This window comes from Eulemur rufifrons, chromosome 7 (genome assembly GCF_041146395.1).
Source record: "Eulemur rufifrons isolate Redbay chromosome 7, OSU_ERuf_1, whole genome shotgun sequence".
Classification (NCBI taxonomy): domain Eukaryota; kingdom Metazoa; phylum Chordata; class Mammalia; order Primates; family Lemuridae; genus Eulemur; species Eulemur rufifrons.
The window spans coordinates 111,252,231-111,258,201 of record NC_090989.1 but is presented as its reverse complement, the minus strand read 5'-3'; positions in this window follow the sequence as shown (position 1 = coordinate 111,258,201).

The following is a 5,971-nucleotide window of genomic DNA, read 5'->3' as shown; positions in this document are numbered from 1 at the left end:
CTATTGTCTTCATTGTCAGAGAATAATTATAAATGGTGTCAAGATAGACACTCTTAACTGATCTTCATTTACCCAACTCATTGTATTGAGCGAACGAAGATCAGCTCATTCTCTATTCCCTCTATAAAACCTACTTATTAGCTCAAGTTATGGTGAATACTTGTGACTAGTACATTAAGAGGGTCCCTACTGACTCTTTAGTTTCTAAGGTATATCTGCTCTCCCAAGTTCTACGTTAACGAAAGTGATTTACATTTATTCTTAAACCAGTTCATGTAAATTATACCTATTATTGTAATTACAGCAAGTAAATAAATGCATCACTTACTTTTATTAAATAGTAATATAAAAGAAATTATTTCTATGGAAACTAAGCTGAATTCTTTAAAAATGCTTATTAGGTCTGGTGCAGTAGCTTATGTCTGTAATTCTAGAACTCTGGAAGGCTAAGGTGGGAGGATCGCTTGAGGTAAGGAATTGAGAGCAGCCTGAGCAAAAGCGAGACCCTGTCTCTACAAAAATTAGAGAAGTTAGCTGGGCATGGTGGTGAGTGCCTGTAGTCCCAATTACTTGGGAGGCTGAGGCAGGAAGATCGCTTGAGCCCAGCAGTTTGGGGTTGCAGTGAGCCATGATGATGCCACTGCACTCTAGCCAGGGTGACAAAGCAAGGCTGTGTCTCAAGGAAAAAAAATGCTTATCAAATCTAGTCAGTAAAGTTGACTGCTACTGAGTTAGTTAAGGGTGAAGCAAATATGAAAGACTAGAAAAGAATAGTACAAATCTGGTACTCTGTGTTAAGATAACTTTTCAAGTGTCTTTGAATTCTGACTCCGTTTAAACAAAAGTAAATTGTCTGTGAACAACAAAAACAAGGCAGGATAGCAGGTCCATACTTGGCCTTTCACCCTACACCAAAAGATTGGTATGAATGAATGATATAATACTAATGATAATAATAATAAAATTTATCCTTAATTTATTTTAAAGAATGTATGCATCTTTAAAAAATGATTTCTTACCCTTTATTGATATTTTTACTTAAGTAACCAATTTTAATCCCAATGTCCTCAGATAAATGGGCTTTGGTTATTTTGAGAACTTTCAGGACGTGTGGCATGAATCAATTAACCCTGAAAATTTGAAAGATAGCTAATTCAACAATTTTAAGCCATCTATCATGTATCCAGTTTTTGGTGATGAGGGAAATATCAAATCACTATAAGAAATTTTTTATGTACACAAAAGAATTTCTCTAGCTGAAGAGACTGGTATGATTCCTAGAAAATAATCAGTCAAGCCATAGTGCTGAAAAAAATCAAAAAGTACAGTTCAGAGAAGTCCATCATCAAGTTTTCCTGGAGACTGAGAGAGTGAGTGTCACTGGAGGAGGGGACATTGATACGGTCTTCCAGGAATGGTTGGAAGCTCTAAGAAAGACAATCCAGTCAAGAGGAACAGCATGGCTAAGCCAGAGGTAGCAATGATCATGGTGCATTTATAAGAAAGGGAATCAAAAATGCTCAAGTAGAGAAATGAGATAAAGCTGAATTTCTCACTAAATTCTCATATGGGCAAGAAATGGAAAATAAAACTAAGTGAATAATTATAGGAACAGATTTTGGTGGGTACTGCAATTTAGTTAAGGCATATGGAGCTATGATAAGGGAAGTTCTTCACAATCCTTCAGAAGGAGCTCTTATTAAAAGCCTTTATAAAAGTCATAGTGTAAACTCTCTTATCCTCAAAGAATATAAAAATACCTGCTGTAAATATTATATCTTCCATTCGGATGTGGAAGACATTTGGCCACTGGAGCAGGTAGTATTTCATTCTCCTTCTAAAAACCCTCCAGTTTTACTTCCCTTCTTAAAACCCTCCACTGCTGTTCTCAGGATACAACCTGAAATTTCAATGTGGCTAACAGGGCATTGCACGATCTAGTCCTTCTTCACTGGTCCCACGCCCTCCCTGTTCGTCATTCACAGGGTACATGTGAACACACCTCCAGTGGTCCAGCCACGTTAGAGACTCCTGATGTGACTTTTACCTATGCTCTTTCCTCTGCCTGAAACACTCTTCTCCTCACTTCTTTTTGCCCAGCAAACTTCCTGTTTTAGTTTAAATGTCACTTTCCCTAATTTCCTGACCCTTAGAACTGAGTTAAGTGTCCTTACTGCTTACTTTTCATAGTACCTTGTACCTTGTACCCTATCATAAAACCTTGCACATGTGTGATTGGCCTGAAGCACCTTGTAGCAAACTATTTTTATTGTTTATTTCAACCAATGTACCTAACACAGCCACTGGCCCAGCCAGTATAGCAGTTTTGTATGTATTTATTAAATAACGGATGACTAGTTTTAGCTTCTAAATCAATCAATTTTACATTTTTATATTTATATTCAATTCTAATACAATAAAAGCTATAAATACATTCATGTGAATTATTCAAGTCTATTTCAGAAAAAACAAAATAGACTGAAAAAATTATTTTTGCAAGTAAATCTTCTTCTGTTTATGAATAGCAATATTGGGGATAGAGTTCTGGCAGTAAGATTGAACAGAAATACACTGAGTAGGTGCTATGCTTTATGTGTCCCCTAAATTCATGTGCTGGAAAGTAAGACCCAATGTGTGTTAAGATGTGGGGCGTTTAGAAAGTGATTGAGTCATGAGGGCACCATCCTTATGAATGGGATCAATGACCTTAAACAAGGGCTCAAAGAAACGAACTAGGCCCCTTTTGACCTTTCTTCCCTTCTGCCATGTGAGGGCACAAGATTCATCCCTTTTATTCTTCTGCCTTCCACCATGTGAGGATGCAGCAACAAGGTGCCATCTTGGAAGCAGACAACATACACTTCACCCTACACTGAATCTATTGGCACCTTGATCTTGGACTTCTCAGCCTCCTTAACTGTAAAAAATAAATTTATGCTATTTATAAATTACTCAGTGTAAGATATTTTGTTACAGCAGCACAAATGGACTAAGATAGTAGATACATAGCAGACTAAGACCTAATTTACTCTTTAAAGTTCATATAACAGGGACTTTCTTTAAACTATTTTTAGATGGCTTCAGTCTATTGACAATGCTTGATTACAGTTGAAATGTTTCCGACCAACTGATTTACAAAAGAAACTTCTATTGCAAGAAGAAATATGCCAACGTTTGTTCCCTATCACTGCCAGACAGAATAACTTCAATATGTTAATGATGGAAAACCAGAACCCACAGGCAGAAACAAATTGCCTTTAATAGGCAAGCATATTTTCCGAATCTTGCATAATTTATAAGCTATCATTGGCACAAATATGACATTTACTATCATATAAACATGAAAAGTAGATTAAAGTTTAACTTGGATGTTTGGGATAGGGAGTGTCCTTCAATTTTACAAGTCTAGTCAGTGTTCAACTTGGGTAAATTTATAAGTTACCTTTTGGACAGAAATAGAACATTTTGTAGCACCACATAAACATTAAAAGTAGGTTAAAGTTTAACTTGAATGCTTGGTATGCGGAGAGGTAAGTTCAGAGCTTTGTGACCAATTAACTCTGTTGCTTATCAACCTATGGCCCTTTCAGCTTTTAATTACAGAGCCTTGAGTTCAAGTTCTGTATTCAGTTATATTTCATCTGGTTGCATGGGCCATATTTTTGCTTCTCTCCTTCATTGGCTTGCCCCACTTTGAGGCTATGAGGCTGGGAAAGGAAGTCAATGTCACTGTGGCCAGATAATATTTCACACTTCTGTGAGATGAGAATCATCTCCTCGTTTGCCATCTTGTGTGGAGACATCTTCTTTCTTCTGAGGGGAGACTCAGTATCATCTTAGGGTTCAGAATAAATTGTATATGCCATCCAAAGCCATAATACAGAAATCCAATTTACTCAAAATCTTCCACATTGGCTTGACACACTTCCCTGTGTTTTGAAAACCACTGATGGTTACCAATATGCAGCCATTCTCATTTTCTACTCTAGTTCTGCAGGAACCTGTTCATGTTCCTGGACCGGTATTAGATCACTGAATCTTCACACTGACCTTATGAGGTAGATACTATACTATTGACAATTGAGAGAAATTAAGGCACAGAGAGGAACACAGAGCTTGAAAGAGACAGGGTCAGGTGCAGGAACATTCTCCTAGGAGAGTCAGCAGCTAGTATATGGTGGGCCGGGACAGGGGCAGGAGTGAGGCAGGACATAGAGGGACCTTCTGCGCACTCTTCTGGCACTTCACAGCACCAGGAGCAATTAATTGTGCCTGGAAGAATTTTAAAACATTCTTCCCTTAAATGATGGCAGATGTTCTCTATTGAGTTCTTTCTAACTACCCTAAAATTACAGTAGCTCTTTTTGAGTCCAAACTCAGTTAACCTACAGAGAACAGCTAACTATCCAGGAGCCCAGAGAGTGATTTTCTGGCCATTTCACTGCCTGAAATGAAAGTAAGATGTAGCTGTCACAGAGATAATGTCAGTACCTCTAAGCCTCATTTAGGGTTGGTTTTGGCACCTGATAGCAAGCTTGGAAAGGTCTTCGCTTCTCTAACTAGTGCAGCTAATGCCACTGGGATGCAGCTATGCAAGTACCCCCACTTTACTGGCATGCTGTCTGTCTGTACTAAGCAAATGCTAGAGAAGGTGCCATGGTACACCTCAGCAGTAGAATTTGGCATCTGGTGAATTATTTTGGCTGTTGGGAGGTCATCTAGACTTTGCTTTATTCCTGTAGCTGACCTGCCATACCAGCGTCCTCCTCATTTGCCATTTGGAGCTACCGTGTTGGCTGTCACTAACACTTATGAGGAGAGCGGCTGTTGGAGGCATTCTGTTGGAGATGAAAGGGGGTGCCCTTATTTCCTAAGCACACTTTTCCTTTGCATGAGGCAAATTGTGTTTGATAATCTCCTCTCTCAATTTAATATTCCCTACAAAACAGATTACAAAATTCCTTTAAGACAGGTAGAATCCTAATTTGCAATCTTGCTACAGGTTTTACTAAAGGTATCATATGCCTTTTTTCATTTTAAAGGAGATTTGAATGTAAAGGACAATTAAAAGTGCCCTTATTTAGCTGAATGACTGTTTAGAATACCACCTGAACTGATTAAGTACATTTTGTTTAAAAACAAAAATCACATATGCAAAAAACATATCAACAAGATTTTATTTAAAATATTTGTTTATTGGTATAAATAATCTAATAGACTATTATTTAGATTTATACTCTGTGAAGAAATATATATGTTCTATTTAATTAATACCTGAGTAATCTCAATTACCTTGTTTTCGAAATGATACAATATAGGAGTTAAACATTCCATGTATAAATAATAACATCAAAATTCATTAAAATACCAAAGTTTTAGAGCCAGTGAGTCTTTAAAATATGTCTTTCTCTGAAAGAAAATCATGTCTTTTTTTCTTTCCTGAAAGTCATTTAAAAATGAGTAATTTATTGTCCTGTCAATATGAAAATATTTATAGTAATAGGTTAGCTTATAGGAGAAGTTAAACATAGTGTGATTTTCTGAAGATCAAAAAAAATGAACATTTTAATTATCCTGGATAAGATGTATATTGAGTATTATCTGAACATAATGATAAAAAACTTATTTTTTAATTTTTTTGAATATATCATATTTGCAAAATAACACTAGTTGGTATGTCTGAAATAAAGTGTAACTAGATTTAATAGAGTAAAATATAATTTTTTTTAAGATTATTCTAAAAAGGCTTTAATTTTGCTATGAAAATAGAAAATAAATCAGAGATTATAATTCAAAGCAGTTTTCAATAGGAAGTTTCATTTATAAATGTAAAAACTCCTATGTCTTTTCTCCCAAATTCTCAATGAATATTACATTTATAAATCAGTGATACAGAAAATAAACTCTATAATTGTAAAAGAAAAATCATACAACTAGAGGTAAAGGCATCACAGCTTAATTCAGACAGGTA